Source organism: Neodiprion lecontei, chromosome 4, assembly GCF_021901455.1.
Source record: "Neodiprion lecontei isolate iyNeoLeco1 chromosome 4, iyNeoLeco1.1, whole genome shotgun sequence".
Classification (NCBI taxonomy): domain Eukaryota; kingdom Metazoa; phylum Arthropoda; class Insecta; order Hymenoptera; family Diprionidae; genus Neodiprion; species Neodiprion lecontei.
In genome coordinates this window covers 26,915,352-26,935,702 of record NC_060263.1, presented here as the reverse complement: position 1 = coordinate 26,935,702, position 20,351 = coordinate 26,915,352, and the positions used below count along the sequence as shown (strand labels likewise).

At 41.9% G+C, this 20,351-nt stretch overlaps 1 long non-coding RNA gene across 1 annotated transcript; it reads left to right on the top strand.

The window, feature by feature from the left end:
- Positions 1 to 1,346: 1,346 nt before the first annotated feature.
- On the top strand, positions 1,347 to 19,684 carry LOC124293877. The gene is made up of 4 exons (XR_006903755.1): positions 1,347 to 2,718; positions 8,668 to 8,672; positions 17,955 to 17,963; positions 19,672 to 19,684. It is a non-coding gene; the product is annotated as an uncharacterized LOC124293877 (long non-coding RNA).
- The last annotated feature ends 667 nt before the right edge of the window (positions 19,685 to 20,351 follow it).

Below are 20,351 nucleotides of genomic sequence, written 5' to 3'. Positions count from 1 at the left end.
GGGAGGATAGGGACAAAATGGCTTATGCACAAGAATTTGTCACAACGACGGGAAGCGAGAAACAACCCCTCGTGAGTTTTGAGATTGTGCAGATTCCAAAAATTCCAGCTAACCGAAAGGGTGGCCCACACAATCCCAGGCCCTGCGTGTGTCACCTTTTCGTTTTCTCGTCTCTGTTTTCTTTTCTTTTTTTTTTCTCTACCCTTTTTCCTCCTTTTATCGCTCTCTTTCCCTCAAACCTTTCAACCCTCTCTGCGGTATAACCTTTTGACTTGTGTCGCCGTGGGTTTCTCCCGGAAATGCTCGTAAAACTAGGCTGCCAAACTCCCCCTTGCCAGACACACGCAAACACGTACAAACGTATATATACGTATGTATGTGTGTGTGTGCGAGAATGTAGCTGCGGGAACTCGTCGACGCGTGCATAGAGAGGAGAGATGACGATAGCTTCCGTTACGGAAACGGATGCTCGCGCTTGGCTGTGATGTGCGGGCGAAAAAGATGGTCGCGTCATCGTCGTCGTCGCAAAGTTCTTTATCGGCGTGTGTATACACACGTACACGTGTAGAAATCGTTCACGCGTGGCCCACGAAACCCGCCACTTTTCTTGCTCGAATAATCCTCGCCAAAACGGTTAAAGTAAGCTGCTGCATAGAAATTAATGGTAGCCTCGAACTTATACTGTAATACAATAACGCTCTTTAAATAGGTATAAACGATAGATGATAATATGTGTACTATAAACTTGTTACGAAATATGTACAATACCGTACACATTCATTTCGTTCGCGATTACTTACTACGAATCATATCGTGTCGTATATGTCTTTGTAATACGTATAAGATACGATATGCATGCCGCGGAACTTCGTCAACGTGAACGAAACGTGTGATCTCCGCCCCGTCTCTCTCTATTTCTCTCCCTTTGTCAAAGAGGGAGAAGAAAAACATCAATCCCACACTAGTAAAGTTTTGTAAAGATTTGTAAAATGTTAGGTTTCTTTCTTTTTATTTTATTTGAATTTTTTTTTTTTTTTTTTCTTTTTTTTCTTTTCAATTCTTATACATAATATATACATATATACGTATAAATGTCTCTTTAGCTCTTGAACAATTAGCTCTTCAGTCGTAAGAACATGTAGTTAGTTTACGACCCGACGAATCGATCTTTTCTAGTTAATTTTTATATATGTATATATATGATTTTGTCAATCCAAACAGCGTTCGAGTCTCTGTGCGATCATGAAAAAGGGGAATATAAAAATTGGAAATTATTCGTTTTCTACCATCAACCCGTGCCAGCTGGATCCGTTGCATGAATATATATACAATATTTTCTGCTTGCATACGTAATTGGGGGGGGGGGGGGGGGGGGGGTGAATTAAGAGGGTGTTTATAGATACGGGCGGGATCAACGGGCACGGTGATGCGTGACTTTGTAATAATATTAATAATAATAATAATGTCATGTAATACGCCTCGTTGAATCAGACATCCGATACAGGTTTCGATTTGTTTGTTTGTTTCTGTTCTATTTTTTTTTTTTTTTTTTATTTACTGTGAAAATTATAGTTATTAATCAATTATTTATTTGTAAAACGCTGATGAAGTTGAAGATTTGATGATTATGATAATTAATATTATTACATTATTACTACTATTATTGTAACAACTATTACTATTATTACTAGCATTATCATTATCATACGAAGACGAAGAACAAAGATTCGCTAATGTTCCTGTTAAATAATATTAATGAAAGAAGAAGAAGAAAAATGAATAAGTAAAGTAAAATAAAACTCGATAATAATAATGAAGTAAAAATTAAATGATCGAATATAAAATATTATCGTAGCAACTAAGTCATGTGGACTCGAACTAAGCTCGATCGTGGCCTGTATTATTGTATTTAAAAATAATAACGTAATGTAACACGCGCGATATATGACGCGGGGCGGGGGAAGAGAAATAAATGTAAAATGTATATCTGACAAGCCAAAAATTTTGGCGTTTAAATTTGGTAACGAGATGCGGTTTAATTATATAATATATAGGTATAGTTATATACTTGATTGTGAGTGTCGATCGGGCTGGTTCGGGGGTGCTACTAAAAAAAAACTACCCTACTACCACCCACAATCTGTAGAGGCACGTATAACAAAAGGGGTGGGGGGAATAAAAACTGAAATTTTTATAATTTCTTAATCTTGCGTCAATATAATGTATACGCTATACATGCATATTATATATGAATGACCTAGGGAAACAATTTGTCATTTTTTGTACTTACCGCGTATAACTTCTTTCGACAATTTCATTTCATAGTATATAAATATATGTACATTAATTGACATATGTGTCGACGCATCTCGCATATATATATATACATATATATGCTGCAACTTCTCGAAAAATACTTCAACTCGTCTTGTCTCATTTTCTGATACATTATTCAAATATTATCGCAATTTCGAGATTGCGAGAGGGAGTGAGAAACAGAGAGAGAGGTTAAAGGGTGAAAACGTACCATCGTGGGTGACTTCGATTGGCGTTCTTCATCCCTTCTTGCACTGCTCCCCTTATTCCGATATCCTATTTCGTCCTTAAACCCCCGACCCCCCGAAAACTCATCTCGTAATTATGGTATAGATCACATTGTAAAGACTTCGAGTATAATAACTTTTTGTATAAAAAAAATTCTGTATATTTGTAGTAGACGTGTATAATTATTATGATTATAATTATTAACTATTATTATTAATATTATTATTAATATTATTACGATTATTATTATTATTATTATTATTATCATGTAAATAGATGAATTGTCAATATTATGATGTCACAAAACCACATTGAATGATTAATAATGATGATATATTGAAAACTAACCCCACCGTCGTTTTGCCTCGGATTTTCACGGTCTGCATGCTACGTACCTACATTATAACACTTAACTGCTCGTTTCTACCTTTTATTCGCAGATTACTATATTTATCTACCTTACCGAGTTAACTACTCCGCAATGACGAAGTGGCGATCGATCGATAAATAAACAGCTTTCACACAGGTGTCACATAGGAATTATGTTTCTCATTGCGCACAGCTCGCAATCAGACTACGTGATCAAGTACTCTTGACCATTCAAGTTCACGAGAAATAACGTGTATATATACCAATAAGCACTGCCAAAATGCAGTTTCATGATCGGAAGGATTACGATCTTAATCTATTAAAAAACGCTGAAGGTAACTAAAGTATGTCCCATTCAATCGCTTCAATAATAATGCAGTACTAATTACTAATTATGAAATCAATTCGAGTCTTTTAGCAGTCTGAGACGATGCATAGTATCTAATTATATGATGCAAATAATTTGATCGATTTAGATGAAAAGAATTTTAATTGGGAATGAATATAGTTGCGCGTTATATGCACGAGTTCTAACGTTGTTTCACTCTCCTAAAGGTTGCGTGTACACTGGCAATATTTCGGTACAATTCTTCTCAGTTGAAATATCCATTCGGAGGGTATAAGAACCAAGAGTCCAGAAATGTCGATAATAGTTAAAAGTTTGCTTGTTGGAAATACATGCGCCTCGTATCTCTTTGTGTACACACATCGCAATATCTGTATCACTATGTGTAGTATAGTAAAAACTTGTGGGAACGAGAAACCGCTTTGTTTTTCTTTGGAATAAAACGAGCCTGACTTATGCCACTTTAGTCCTGACCATCTTTTACATGGATGCAATTATGAAAAGTATAGTATAGAGAGAGTTGCCGCGTGTAGCTCGACGCGGCCGTTTCGTCCGCTCTTATATAGCCGTGTCTCGTCTGCCTGGATCTAATTCGTCCGAGTCTGAGCTTAACTCGAGGGGGAAATGGCGAAGAGGGAGAGGAAAAGAAAAAAGAAAGAAAGAAAATAATGCAAAACGGCGAGAAAAAACGAAGAAATATTTTATTCAAGAAACGCGACGTGCCGACAAGGATCGTCGTAAACGGCCGGAACGGCTATAAACGCGATCGACGAATGGCTAAGCTCGGTTACTTCGTGCAGGAAATCGTCTTTTTCCATTGGCCCAATTTTTCACTTACTGCTTATCTGACGTAGGTCTACATGTCGTTTCAGGATTTTGAATCGGTGACGTCGATCGTAACGCGAGGAATCGCAGTAGGTACGATATGTAAATCGGAAATCGTGTAGTGTCACCTACGGATTGCTGCAGCGGCTGAAACGGGGCTGGCCAAGTTCATTAAGAGCGCAATCAACCATGCCAATCTTCGTCTGTGGCTAGAGAATTCCGAAAAACGCGAGGCAAACAGTTCCCGAGACAAAAGCTACTCCGAACACGATTCGGCTCCAGAGTCTATCTTTGACGGACTCGGTAAAATCGAGCCTCGCAATTCAATTGACAATGAAAACGAACTCTTCGTAACGATAATGGTCGTCAACTTCCTCTTGGCCTCGAATTATTCAATGTTGTCATTTGGTGATTGATCATAGCGAAAGCCACAAATGCCCCAGATTTTCACTGTGAAACGATTTTGTATCTGTATGTATGTGAGTATCTGTGCCGCCAGAGGATAAAAATGAGGAAACTCATCGCCTCCGCGAGGTCTCGGGGGATAATAATCGATGAAAATTATACACGCCGTAAAGTTTAAACGTAAAAATGACCTCGCCTTACGTCACAAAGTTCCGACATCGATGCGTGTTATTTCGCAATCCACGAGCATACCACGAGCAGGGCGATGCGTAGCGATTGAATTAAAATTGCAGAAACATTTGAGAAAGTGATAAAAGGAGAACGTTTATTTTAATTGGGTGATAAAACGTGTACTCCGAGCCATGCAAAGCAGCGTAAGTAAACATGACGATGATGAAAATTGAACCCATGTGTTCGACCTCAAGACGTCTCGTCGCGGAAAACCGTTGCGGTTGTAAAATAAGGGAAAGGGCGTACAAAAATCATGGCAGTATGATGCGAAACTATTCTTCCGAGAGTCGTCGTCTCGCCGGGATAATGCGAGGTATAAGGTACGAGCCGGTAATGACTGTATCAATTACACGACCTTGCGATTCGAGCTTAGGCACCGTCTGGTCCTCGCAGATGTCTTCCCGCTGGGCTTCGGCGAGTAGACGGTAAGAACTCGAAGGGCATTTAAGACGGCCCATCTGTGCATCTAGGAACCGGCAGAAAATAGCTGACGGTTAGCATTTCGACACTTGCGCGGCTCGTCAGCCTGCAGGCTATACTTGAGACGCGCTGATATTCGAGTATTTATTCGCTCCGCCGTCAAAAGGCTGCCTTATCGGCTCTATCGTTTTTGGCCAAGGTACGTACCGGCCGACGGAAGATTCGACTCCCTCGATTTAATCTCACTCCATTTCTCTGATTCTTCCAAGACTTTTTCTGTAAAAATTACCATGCATAAGTTTGAGACTGCAAGATCGTCGAAATTTCTTCCACGTGTTTTCTACCATTTTTCGAATCGAACATTTATTCGAGAAGACTAAACCTGTACGGATATAATTATTTTCTTGACGCATCGGATGCTCGATTTTTTTAATTCCGTTGCGTGACTTTCGTTTCCCAATTTATACGCGCGGATTCAATTACATCAGACATCGTTCTTGACTAAATGCGGTGAATTAGCATTTCACGTAATATGTGCATTACGAAGAAACTCCTTCCGCCTGATGAACTTTTCATAAAAATTTCCTCGGCACATTTTTCATTGCGGAACGAGTTGCGAGGACGTTACAAATAGATAATGTCTACGTTAATATATTCGAGTAAAAAAAGAAGTAAAATGGCTCAGGCAGGTGCTCCTAGAGATTCCTATACCAGAGTCTAGAATACCTGTAAGATCTTAAGAAGCGAAATCGGAGATTGGGCACAATAGATTCGCAGAAAAAGAAGTGGCAAAAAACCGTATACCAATTTTAAGCAGAACACCCGAAAACATATGGCGCTACCGTAGCTAGACAAATTTTTTTCTTCGACACACATGCGATGCACACATTTTGTAAACAGTAGACGAGGTCGGGGCATTCCAAATTTTGAACGGCGAGAGCTATATTATTTAAATAATCATCTGCAATTTTGAAATTCAGAAAAAAGGATCGGTCAACTCGTCGTTTACGACAAGAGCCATACTCCCCGAGACAGACAGAAAAAAGTCGGTAAACTGTTAACAATTGTCGATTAGATGGACTATAGATATTATTACAAACGTGTACACGGATGTAGTAAAATTTATTGAATCGTTAGATGGATCGAGGGATTTATAATAGCGGCCTAAAGCGTACAAAAAAATTGTTATACTGTAGAGAGAGTTTAGGAAAAGTACCGTAAGAAAGAAACGCGTTACCAATGAAAATTGAACGGCTCGTCACCGAACCATACAGCGATTCCCCAATCACTCGATCGTGTGGTGTAAAAAGTCGCTACTCGCACCGTCTTAAACTGGTCCGTACAGGTATGTACGCGTATATACGTAATTAAACGGCAGTTTGAGCTCGGAGGCGTAAAAACAAGAGCCAGGTTGGGAAAAAATTGCGCTCCAGGCGATGCCTACTCCGGGGGTCCCCCCGGCTGCACGTCAAGACGAGAGCGATAAAAAAGTCATCTTAGTGGAATTATCGCTGCTTTCATTTTAAACCGTTTGGCACCCTCGACGGCTTACAGAGTCTCCGGCGACGGCCGTCGTCGCTCAGCTGCCGACTGTCACACGTGCTCTTTTTCAAATTTACTTTTACGCCGTTCGCGAATAACGCGACGTGTAGGAGGAATTGTGTGCACGTATACCTATATATTGTATACACTTGCAACGAGTCTGGTTTATTTTCAGGCGCGCGGGTAAAAACGGGAAAGATTGGTAATGCGCGTTCCGCAAAACTAAAGGTAACTACCATTCGCATAGTAATAAAAATTAAACAGATCCCACTCAACTTGGAAGTTATTAAAGTTTTTTTTCAGATCGGCTCGCTTCTTCTTCGGAGCTCGTGGTACAGTTTAAGACTAATTGCAACTTCTGGGCGGCGAAATGATGAAAAAAACGGAAAAGACGAAGAAAAAGCGAGTCTTTCCGAGGTCTTGCCGAGAAATCAACTCACAGTCTTATTGCGATACCGCGTTACTGTTATTTTCTTTCTAGGAATGCTAAAACAATGTATAAATTTTTTGCACATTTTTCGTTCGCCCGCGGCTCAGGATTACTCGAACCAGTCGATAGGCGGACGTTTATATCTCGATTCTTAACTCGGATAAATAGGTGATTATTGCCTAATGGTCCATTACATTTTCTAGACGGCTTGAGGCCGCTTTTTGTACAGGCCTAAGAATTCCCGAGTGTTCCATTAAGCATCCCCTTATAAGTATAAGTACGATTCAAACTTTCTGTTGGAAACAACGGAAATCTGGTATTTTTCAATTCACTGATATCTCTTGACGCGCTAATCGATTGTTTAATGTCGAACTTGTACATTTTTTGTAAACACATCCAAGTACTCGTGGTTTTTACTGATTTTGATTAATTATCTCTAACCCCACGTGCAGACGAAACAAAAAAAGATCCTCGATACCGTTCCGTATGCTTCTCTAATTCTTCTAGAATTACACCCTGCAAGACGCTGCATCTGTTCCTGCGGTTGGATCATTATTCTGCTCAACGACCTTTCGCGAAACGATTAACCTTGGTCCATTCTGCCGCCGGCGGTGATCCGAAATCCGTTATTAATCTCGCGTGACGGGTCATTCGTTCCTCTGTTTTCTGACTTCCAGTAATTTGCGGCCCATCATCCTTTCTCCATTTCTTCATTTCCACTTTCGACCGGTCACACATAATCGTCCGTGCAGCTTCTATGAAATCTCGAGGTTACACTTTACCGACAGTCCTCATGGCCGCGGGCTATATACGCATGATTAATTGTAGAAACTTAAATTTGCGGAAACGAATGAATAAACCCTGCCGGCACAGAGTTGAGGTGAAAGTCTTCGAGATGAGTTCTTCTACCCACGGACGAATCGACGTTGTTACAACTTTGCCCGCAGTTGGCAGTTAGCTTCTCTCAGGCTGCAATAACTGTCGACAGCTTCAGCTCGAACGACGCTTATTCCGCTCCCCTAAATCAGCGGGGTGCATATCCGAATTGAGGATATACAGTATTGGTTTAAGTACGGGCGGTTCGTTTTTTCAGCTGCATTGCCGAAATCACCGTTACGCATTTCTAAAACCATCCGCCGTTTGGCTAATTCGTTTCAATATCGTTCTTTCCTTTTTGCCCCTTCATTTCTCTCCGTCTCAATTTGGCAGTAAAAAAAAAACAAATAAATAAATAAAAAAAAATTATCTTCACGTCGTCAAGAAGCGCGGACAGTTGATTGAACACCGCAGACTCCATGGCTCGTGGTTTTTTCACGTACCGATCGTACGATGAGAAGATTTAACTTCACCGCAATGTATAAAGACCGCAGGGGCGCCTCGCTGCCGGTATTTTCTAAAAAGTTCATTCTCTGGCTGCAGCAGGCACATACCGTAAGTGCGCAAGACTCATGCGGCGGCCGTTACGCAACTTCCGGTGATAAAAAACCGCGCGGTTGTTCCCTGGCGGTCAAAACTAGGAGGAGCAGAGTTGGTATACCGTTAATTGCAGACCGAGATCGGGTGCAAGGTTCAAAAGTTTTGGGCAATTAATCAACCGGCATACCCTCGGGCCTCTCCTTCGTCTCCCTGAAGACCAAAATATACATTACACGCCCGCACCACGCGCCGCGGTTAGAAGCCACCGTAATTCTCAACCCTCGATCTCGGCTCCGGTACAAATACACTTCCTCTTATCTACTACGCGGATCGAAGAAGACGCGCCTCCGCATCGACGTCGACTCCGTTCTCCGGTACCCCGAGGACAAGTGAAAGTCCATACGATTCCACGCGAATGCCGCTTCTCTGCGTGCATTCGGCGACAGCTCACACACGCACACGCGCCAAGTGCATCATACGTAGAGGATTGTAATGGATCGAGGGGGCGAATGTCTTGGTGCAGATGTGTGTCGTGTAGGTAACTATTCTGCACCACGGTGCAATCCTCGATCTTCCCGGTCAACGTTGATTCACGGGGCAATCTGGCCCCGATCCAGAAACGCGTTCACGTTTGCTCCGTTGATCCGGTCGGTGGCTCCTGCATCGCGCACAGAGCGGCCAAGGATACACTGAGAGAAATTTTTAGTTCCGGTTAACGCTGAGTTCTTGACTATTTTCATTTTTTACCATAATCAAAAAATATAGTTCCAGGTACAAAATGAAAATTAGATTTTTGGCTGTTACCAGAAAATTGAGTATCCGTTACTGTTCTTTCTCATTACGATCACTGTTACTATATATTTTCTTGTAACTGAACTGACTTTGCGTTGTAATTATCAAAAAAGGATCGACGATGGCGCAAAATGGTTCGGCGTACCTCGTTTTTCGTAATTCCAACAATATTCGAACAGTTTTTTTTGACGGTACCTGTTTTACTCAATTTTTCTAGTTACTGTAACAAATGAAATTTTACTCAGTCTATAACATCCACCAGACTCGGGGAGACCAATTCCCGCTGAAATATGGCATATGCATGGGTCGGAAGAACTGATTGGAGTAAACGGAACTGTTTGGCCGACGAATAATGATGCTTGGCTCAATTCTGCCGACTCATCTCTATGATTGTTTGACTTCCGTTTAAGGGGATGTGTCCGAACTGCTGCCTCTCTTCGCCGTTGAAAATTTCACCGCCGGGTTCGACAAACTGTAAAGTATATACTATATAGAAACTTGTTAGAGTGCTTTCAAAACGTTTTTAAAATCAGTTAAACATCATCTTAGCTGGGCTCTGAATAATATCTGAATCATTTGGTGAAATATGATTTGTGAAAGAGATGAGGGGTAGGAGGTGAATTTTTACGCATACAATACTTGTCGTGAAACTGTGTAGAAGGAACAGTTTGAGCTACGTGTAGAAATCCCATGGCCTATATCACCGGAATCCGTAAAAGACGCTGAATGTCAAAACAGGCAAACAACTTGAGCACATCCCCTTGAGTGCCGGTAATATTTCGCTCTAACCCCCTTTTGTCACAGCTATTTTCGGGTTCGGACGGTCCCCGGAACCGAGGGAAGATGACGATCCACTTATTGCTCAAGTAGCCATGGACAGACGAGTTGTAGGCGCTTCTGGGTGTTCATTGGGAAAATTGGAAACTTCTGCAGTATTAGCTTAGGATCACACTTGAACGTGATGCTTTGCAGAAGGGAAGTAAAATTTTGATGTTATCCACCCGTGGTTATTTCGTTACGAGCTCCGACTGCCTGACCTCACACGACGCGTATATCTTGACGAGGTATGTTCGAGCTACTGGCATGCCTGGAAGGAATTCTTCATCAATCAACTGTTATTAATTAAACGTCTTGTAATTAGACGTAAAAATTCAGAATCTGTGAGATGCTGTTTAGCTTTTGTAACTTCATCGTGGATATATGAATATTTTATACCTACCGTATCAGTTGCCGGTGCGTATTATACGCGTGTGCGTGTTTGACGATGAGACATAAATTTGTTATGTACCGTATAAGCGGATTTCACCCGGAAACGTGTAGTGTATCATAAAATACAGCTGTTAAATTGCACTTCTCAGGTGCTTCACTGAGAGTTGTATCAGTGCTTTAGAGAGGATCCATGCAACGTTTCCAGTTGTTTCAGTTGAAATATCCCCTTAAAACCAGTGACCCGGGAAATCTCCGCTCCCGAGGGACGCTCCAGCTTTACGAACGTGCAAAGTGAGATGGGCTGTTAAATTAACTACAGCAAGCTCAGTTCACCGGTAAATTTATACAAAATACATTATTCAGGACATGGCTTGTATAAAAGTTTTAAACTTTTTATAGAGAAAACACTCTACATTCTACACCGAGGATGAAATTTTCTTTCCTGGACCGTTATTCTATCTCGTAAGCGCGGCAAGAACTCTTGCAGTAACAAAAAAAGAACGTTAACGCTTTGGTAATTACGGAAGTTTTAGTCTCGGTCCAATTTCAAAACAAAATTTCAATTTCAAGCCGCTGATAAAAATTGTCCCCGACAAAGAAGCTAGCTTTTTATAACTTTCAAATTAGCCAAAGTACCTGACGCAGTTTATTCGTAGTTCAGTGTCTATAACTTGGAACGAATTGAACCTCTGCCAATCATTATTTTAGTTTTCCGAACTGTTTTAATAGCTCGCAGCGTGCCGAACCGGGTATCCGATAGCGGACGTTATAGCACCAACTTCCGGCGTTCGCGGACGAGTATAGGATAGGAAACGGCGCGATTGCCGACGTGTAGATCGTTCGATTCGCATCTTTGAGCAGTGCACGTTGCGCTGTGGAAAGGCGAGATAATCGCGAGCCTCTTCGTTTTCGAGTTAACTTTGGGGTCTGGGGTAAAAGACTTCTGCAGGTTGCAGATATAATACTCGTGCCCGTTGGTTGAAAAAATTAATTGCCGGATGCAATTTAATCGCGTATCGGGAGTACGGTGGGACTACACGCGAACTTCTCCGACCGGTATAAACTGTATATATATACATATTATACATGCTCTTGGTATACATGCATGTGTACGTACAACACCAGCCGGTGCTTATAGCTGTAGCCCACTATCTGAATTGATCGCGGAAGATTGTCGGCGCGGAAGGTGACCGCGTAACGTCGAACGCTTTGTTGAATTTAATTAGCTAGGAGTAATTGGATAGGCGCATGGTGAACGCTCAGGTATGCATTGCCGATTGTTTCACACCAACGCAAAACGTTGGGTGGGTACCGCCGACGCCAACGCACCTCCAGGTTCTTTCATCCTCCATCCAGCTCTCCGCTCACCCGTTTCTTCCATCGTTTCACCGATCGCCGCTTCTACGTATGTGCCTGATCAACGACACGCTTATCCTATACGCAACCTACACCCACGTTTTATCGCCATTACGGCAATCCGGGAAGAGGGATGACGAGATGTGTATAAAAATGAATTTTTACGTTTTCTTTGTCGTCAAGACCGAAGCATGTACTGATCAAAAGGGTAACACGGCTAGGTTGAAACCCCGGTACAAAAAATTCAACATGGCGACGGTCGGCTCACTTGAAATTTCATCTCGGCCGTAGAAACCTTCCCGTCGCTCGCAAATTATTGAACGCCACTTTATGCTGAGGAAAATAGTGGCAAGAATACTTCGAATATAATTTCAAATTCGACGAAAGAATTTAGCAAGTGAAATTTACCCATGCCGTTCACTTTTGCGCGGTCTCATACTCTGAAGTTGAATTTTTTGAAAGTTTGACGGCAATAAGTTTTCTTCTGCCTTCCAGCCGTAAAATAAAGGAGAATAACCCGCGAGGTGCGAACTTCTCGAATTACGAACGAAGTAGAGAGCGAAAGAGAGAGAGAGAGAGACAGAGAGAGACAGAGAGAGATACGCAGTGAAAAGTACGTATCCTTACCTGAGTGGATTTTATACGCTTTGCAAACTTTACGATAATTTCTTTTCGTACGTGCATGAGTCTGAGTTAGGTACGCACGTACACATGTAGGATCATTTTACGGTAGGAAGCACAGCGAAATGTCACTAGACCACGGAGTCGATATGTTTTATACTATGTGTAGCAGGACGCTTCGCATTTTTCACATAAATACGATTAGGAGCAAACATCCAATTCATTGAACGCTCATTTATTATATGTCGAATATTGTATTGTTTACATTTTCATGAGAACAAGCCATATCAGCTCCTGGTCGGTACCGTTGGACCGCTTTCTCAGTGCTAGATTAAGAAGGTAAAACTTTAGTACAGCCGAGTTAATTTGAAATCGAGTCTTAGATCTCAGGCTATAAAAGTGAATTGAATCAGTCAATTCCTACATATTTTTTGTTGGTTTCGTATTATTATGTATATAAAGATAATCTCTACAGTCCATATATATTATATACAAAGGTGTTACGTCGATCTTTAATCTCTTCATATTTGTATACTCGTATTACGCTCTTATGTGTTTAGAGCAACGGGTACGAATGAATAATCCTCTCTCGTACAGCCCCTCAGTTCGTCAGTCTTGTCGAGTGACTCGAACGAGGAACATCTAATAAAACTATAAGTAGAACAGACTACATGCAGAATTTATTAACCCATTTTCATAATTTTAACAGACAATCTTTTATCGTGATGAGTATTTCCATTCGTATTTTTGGAAAAAGCTAGCGGAAGGATAAATTAACGATCCTTAGCAGACGCGGTTATGTCAAACTGTGATTTTCAAAGCATCAACTGTATTCACGATTGCATCATGATCATGGCCAACCAACGTTACAGGTTCAAGAATAATAAACCGGGCTGCAAATTGAACAGCTATCGCTGTTCACATCGATTAAGCCGTACCCATAAATCATAGTGATGGTCATGACGTGAGTTTTTATTTTTATTTTTTATTTTTTAACAATACGTAAAATTTAATGATTAATAATTTCACAGGGCTGATACAGTTATAACACATAAACAAACAACATCATATTTCGCGTGCAAAATAATTTCCTCACACAGCACGAAGCGTAGATGGGTCTTTAAATTTCAGAGGTCGGTGTCTGGCTCATCAATCAAGTTTAGGAACCCGGTTAGAATAAAAAAGCTACGGCGCGATGACTACCAGACACTTTCTTCCACTGTCGAACAAGATACCTGCCGTGCAGCCGATATTTCCCCCCGCAAAGCGGTACGTATCTTTCTATACTTCGTTCGGAATCAATGTTCACCGAGTTAACAGAGTGTCGAACTTTCGGACGATATTGCGAGACGAGGTCTCGCGGTGATGCGTCGAGCGTTCCAGACTCGCGTACATATTCGTAGCGTCGTCGCATTCGTCGAGCTCTTACAGCGTACGGTACATTCACCAATGACCGGGTGGCACAGATCCTTGCCTCGTCGTCGGTATCTCTGTTCCCGCATGTAGCCGTCTATCCAGGAGGCTGCCGTAGGATAACAACCGGTGGATCTCTCGCCGAGGCTCGTATCTTCTCAGCGAGGCATGTTGCGAGCCCAGCAATCAGGATTGCTCTGAAATCTATTAGCTGCTTCGGTTTGCGCTCCGCGTTGCGTGTAAATTGCTCCCGTGAGTCTGCCGGCGCGTTCGTGTATCATACTTCCGGATTCGAGTGTCTGGATATTCTATTATGACACCGCTCTGGCCTCTGGACGTGCACGCGGATGCATGCGCAACGCCAGCATGCTCGGTGCAGCCGACGCAAGGACGTGAGAATGAAAGATATTACGGTCTAGGCTGCACAAATGCGTTTTCTCATTCTTCCCAGATCATAAAACGCGTGGGAGAACCTAGTGCAACACAAAGCAGGCGTTTTTATTTATCTCCTAAGCCTGCGGGTCGATTCCTGCCGCTATGCTCGGCCATTTTTGTCCTCGAGTACCCGATGCCCCTGCGCTTCGATGACTCGTCATTTGATGAATGACCGACGTTGTTACATGCTCGTCAAGGTGGACTGTCGTGAGATTATCGTCTTGCACGTTCCGTGACGCATGGTCCCTGACGAACGGAGTAAAAGCTATAAATTTCACTCCCGGAAGAACAGAGATCCGCGTAATTGAATGTTTAAAAAAATATAGGCCTTCCGACCAACAGGCCGCTGGATCATCTGTGCAAAGATAAACTTTTGAGGGACGTCTTTCGTCACGAAATGGAAGGCCGTTATGGTGCTACGGATTTCTGCAGCAACTTATCTTCCTCGCTCACTTATTTCACATAGTTAATTTACAAATTGCTTGCTAGCATCAATCTGTTTCCTTACGGTGATCAACGAAGGACGCATTGAAAGGTATCACGTAGGAAAAATTGTCACGCATAACACTGATTTTTACTAATTTAACATACCAAAAGATTCATTCTTGTTCACTTCCTTCAAGTTCTAATAATGCGTCCATTAAATCGAAATTTATGAAGAAAACAACGTGTTCGCTTTCGCAACACCGATCTATGATTAATTTCAAGATAATTTCGTGATCGAGGTGTGGACCGGCTGATTGTGAGAAAAGACTATCTTCTGTCAGTGAATAATGCACGTATTCTTACCGGCGTGTATCGAAAGAATGCGACGGGATTAAACAACACCTAATTTGGGAATATGATGAAGTATAAAATTTTAACTAAAAAATGAAAATAATAATGCAGGTAAAACGGCGTATCAACGCTGAATAACCGCACAACGGCACGTATATTACGAGAATTAAACGGTATCCGAGAAATGATTGAAGCTCTTGGTAATACCCGTGGTTATTATACCATACCATACGTAGTACGTTATGCAGAGGTATATAGGTATGGAAAAATGACTCCCTTTGTGAGTAACAACTTTAATCCTAAACTTACGCCGACATCAGTCGGTGATTACTGATTACGCATAATCGCATCGATTAATTTAAAGAGCTAATCCTGGGCGTATTATGGGCTGGTACATGCGAGCTCTGCATGGAGGAGTGTGTTTATATCCACTTGCCTACCTTCGTCCTGGTTATGCTTACGTAAGTGGAGGCGTGAGGCGTCCAGTTACGTAACTTTATAGTCGCGGGCGTCTTTGGACACAGGATTATCCCAGGATGCGTTGCGAGGTGACGTGTCTCCTGCACCGCTGCAGGAGATTAAACGTAACTACAATGAGACTTGCCTCGTGGGAGGATTCGATTTCTTGATATACCTACCTCCGCGTTATTCAGGCATGGTTTAAAGCGTTACGCGTTACGCCGCTTGCTCACTTACTCACTCGCTCACTCGCTTACTTACTTACTTACTTGCTTGCGTGCTTGCTCAGTGATTGTCAGTTGGAAATACTATACAGCTGCGTTATGAATCCGATGAAAAAGTTGTGGAAATGTGTCAACTATCGAATTCCCCGTAACTTAAACTCACTTGTATTGCTTATACATACATTTCAAGATAATTTAATTCATTCTTCGACTGGTGATTGTTGTTTCACGGTTCGAATTACTTGCAGTCATACCTCGCGGTAACTTCAACCGTGCCGAGATACGGAATATACGTGAAATGAGACCAGAAATTATCGTCATTGTTCTTTAACAAAAAGAATCGTTCACCTCCGCAGTGTAACTAAAAAAATTATCATTGCAGAATTTCACCAATCAGAACTCCGAAGAAGACAATTGTGCAGCGATATCTGCAACTGGGAACCTAGTGTTGCGTAGCAATTTATTTTCTTACAAAAATAATGTTACAAGTCGTATGTAGATACATATATTAATACTCCACGTATACCATTGAAGCTCGTTACGACATGTGCACAGAAAGACTACCATAGATAATGCCTTTGAAGGGTTTCGGCGAGCTGTCTGTGATATCTCGCGAGTCAAAGCATCTTTGTGATATCCGAGAACGAGGAATCGAATGGACTTCCGTGAGGCTGAAACATCCGGAATATGATGGACGGCTCTCGTCTTTGGCTTTGGCCAATACAGCTACGTCGAACCCACAGTGCCGTACAAGACGCCCACCTTGCGGGTGTAGCAGCGGACCCTTGGTCTCTTACAAGCCACTAAAGATGAGACTGGAGGTGCGTGTATCTCGGTTGCGTCATCCACCTGCTGCTCGAGGTTTGTGTCTAAGTCCGTCTGAAATAAAAAGAGACGGAGTTGAGTGAACGTCGACACACGTTCTACTCCCGTTGTCACGTCAAACCGGTAGCCGAATAAAAGGTTTGTTATTTAGTTTTAATTTGTCCCATCTTTCATCCCTCTTTTTACTCTTTGTTCATCTCGAGCTGCCTCGCCCAAGCGTTTCGAGTAAACCCGTTCCTCTTAAAGTTGTACCGCCAACGGGTCTGTCGTGTACACAGTACGCGAGTATAATCTACGTGCCTGCCTCCCTTCCTCCCTCTCACCGTCTCTGCCTCAATGTAACAATGTATGTGGTCATTATATATGTGCATGGACATATTTTACGGGACGTTTCAAACACCGTTTTCAACCTTCGATGCCTTCCAGTCTGCACCGTTGGACCCCTCGTTTTATCGCTATCAAGTTTTGTTTTCACTTCAGAGTATGAAGGAAAATTTTACAAATGACCAATGACCGTAGCAATGTTCGTATCAATTTCCCGATGTATTTTGAACGCTGCATGTATCAAATGTTGCAAAATTTTTAGGCGTTTCAAGCGTCGAGAACTAATGACGAATGCAAAATTTTTGACACTTTGTTGTAATAATTGTGCTTCGTTATCTAACCACCGGGTATTCAGCAGTCTTATTGACATGCTATCAGTTCAATCGGCACTCAGCATCGTTCTTCAATCCAAACTTGGGAACTGATGCTTTTCTGTCAAATTATTTCTAAATGCGTTTGACTCAACGACACTCGGTAAGATCATTCGCAGCTGGTGGGACGAAACTAAAAATTTTGTGTTCAACACATTTTCGGCGACGTTGTGACGGTGAACTGTGTTGGAAGAGGCGCAATTCACAAGCCAGACAGAGTGCTTGGCCAGCGTTATCCGTTAACGTCGTACTTCATATGGTTGAACCTGAAATGAAACCAACAACCTTTTAAAGAAGATTTATACAACGATACGCGGGTGAAGTATATATATATATATACACATGTGTATAATGTAATAATTCTTATGCGGAAAATGTAACGTAAATCCTCTCATATTTCCATTCATTTCTCTGCGGAGCATTACAACGCCGCACGATTAAAGATACATCACCCGAGAATCGGAAATAAGACAGTCTCGTGAATCACCCTGTAAGGTTTAGGTATTACGTATATATGTATGATGTTATACCGTCATGCATAGGTATCCACCTGCGATCGGACAGTAAACACGCGTGCGCATCGCCATTCCGTTTCTCGCCGCCTTACCGGACTCTAATAGACGAGCGTCGTCTCTTCGATTTTGTAACAAATACCTACTTTTCGCTTTCGTGGACCGCCGGGCCCAGAGACAGGTAGACGGATAGTCGGCGAGAGGAGAAGCATTACGTTTTATTAGGCTTTCGGGCGATCCGACACTAATTTGAATAAAACTATATGCATTAATGTGAACTGGCAAAAGAGAAAGAAAAAAGTTCCGCTCCTTTGCGTCAGACTCGACCAGGTGTTCTTGCGCTTCTTAACTCGCTTCGTTAACCAGTCGCTATACATACCTATATAATAATTAGTGTCATCGGTGATTAAATGCAAGATTTTCTTGTTTCAAAACTATTATTTTCCCACGTGGATCCCTGTACCAAAGCGTAATTAGGTACTGCAATTGTTTAAATTTATAAAATTCATGACACTGATATTTTTTTTATCCGAGTGACGATTCGACAAGTCTTTATCTCGACTGTGACGTGATAAACACGAATAAAGGGAGTATGAAATGACGAGAATAAACGTCTGTTCTAACGTTTTCATATTAATTTGATTAAAGTGTAAATGTGAATGTAAAGGTACAGAATACAAAGTCCGAGTTATCTGCGGACAAATTGATTACGAGCGAGACTGTACGAGCGCCATGAGATAATATGTGAGAGAATATTAAAGTGGTCCATGTATCGCACTGAAAGATAGAGAGTAAGAGCGGAATGAACGGTGAACCTGAATTCCGAGTCTGCAGTGACGGTCAAACGTGCACATTTTGCGGAGGTATAACAACCGTGCATAGAAGCATGCAGAATAATTGCAATAACGCATGGCAGGCGAAACATTTGTCCGTTACATTAAGAAGCCAAGCGGTGAAAGGAAATGAGAGCTGAGAGATCTTGGGATGCAGTGCGGGAGAGGGATAAATGTCGCACTTAAATTATACGCCTCAGATATCATACCTAAATACATGTTATTATGCGAGCGAGTGAATCGCTACCCTGTATATTATCCATTAACATCGCAGAGAATATTACTCGTTGTAGAACCTCGGGCCGCTATTTCGCAACTCTTATCTACGGAGCAGATATCATCCTCGCTGCTTGCATCGTGTCCGTGATAAAAATAACGCCAGAGTTCCTCCTAATTGAATTCGCAGCTTCGAAAAGAGCCGAGAGGAATACTTTCGAATGAGAGAAAATCCCTATGGAATATTTATTCTTCGTTTGTACTATTCAAAATGGTTAGGAATGTGTCACGAACGATCCGTTTCACGTTTGAACATGCGGTAAGAATTTTTCCTCAACATTGTTTAGCTCTAGTCACGTTCAGTTTCAATTGAAAAACAAATTTTCCGTATTCTCAAACGAAACGTGTTTCCGCGTATCAATCTCTACGTGCGACTTGCATTCACGAGAATGAAGAGAACGGCGGCAGCCGCCAAGCGGAAAGAATTCGAAGCAGAAAAATGCGCATATCCTTAATCTCCCTAAATCGCCGTGATGTCAAGTGATTCGTAGCTGTAACAAACAATTTCGAATATTCACGAGTCTGTCATCGATAAGACGTCCGCATACATCCACGGGACGTTTATATACCTGTAGCTTTGACTCACCGCTATTACAGAGAAATGTAAATGTCAAGTTTTCACTAAATTGTTCCGACAAAATAAATTGCCGAGAGCCAACATCGAAATACCATCTCCTGTGTAATATTTGTTGCATAAATCTGACGAGCGATTCGAGGTGTAGGAAAGAGCTGCGAGTCTACCGTCGTAGCACGTGGCACACCTACGTCTCGGAGTATGTGTAACGACTCGGCGAGGTAATGGCAAATCCTGGTTCGAACCGATGCGGATGGCACGCGAGGGCGAAGGGAAGGGCGTCCGGAGGAGGCGAACAACTTTCACGTGACGACGAAGAGGAGACGTCGACAACGAGCTTCTTCGTACCGGAATGCTCCCGCGGCATTGTCGGCGCCGCAGGGGGGCTGAAATCGGTTGCCAATTATTAGATTAGACATTTTCTTGAGGCTGGATATGCATGCCTGCGACTTCGAACACCTGACCACGTTTCCGCATGCCCCAGACGTCTGTTGGACGGCCGCTTTTTACGCTTGTTCTTTATTCTTATATTTCTTCTTTTTTTTTTTTTTCTAACGGTGACTCATTTGGCAAGTGGTTTTGACATTTCGACTTACAGTGTGGAATTATGCAAACAGAAGTAATTAGTATGCATTTAACTACCTGTGATCAATTTCGAATAAAATAGCATTTTCACTCGAAGCAAGATTCATTCATCGAAGGAAGTGTCCATCTACATTTGTGATTATATTGTACCATAATCGAGAAATGTTGTTTTAAATGCAATATGGAATTGAATTTTGTAGCTGAAGCCATAAAATCTGATATGCGTTATTATTCTTT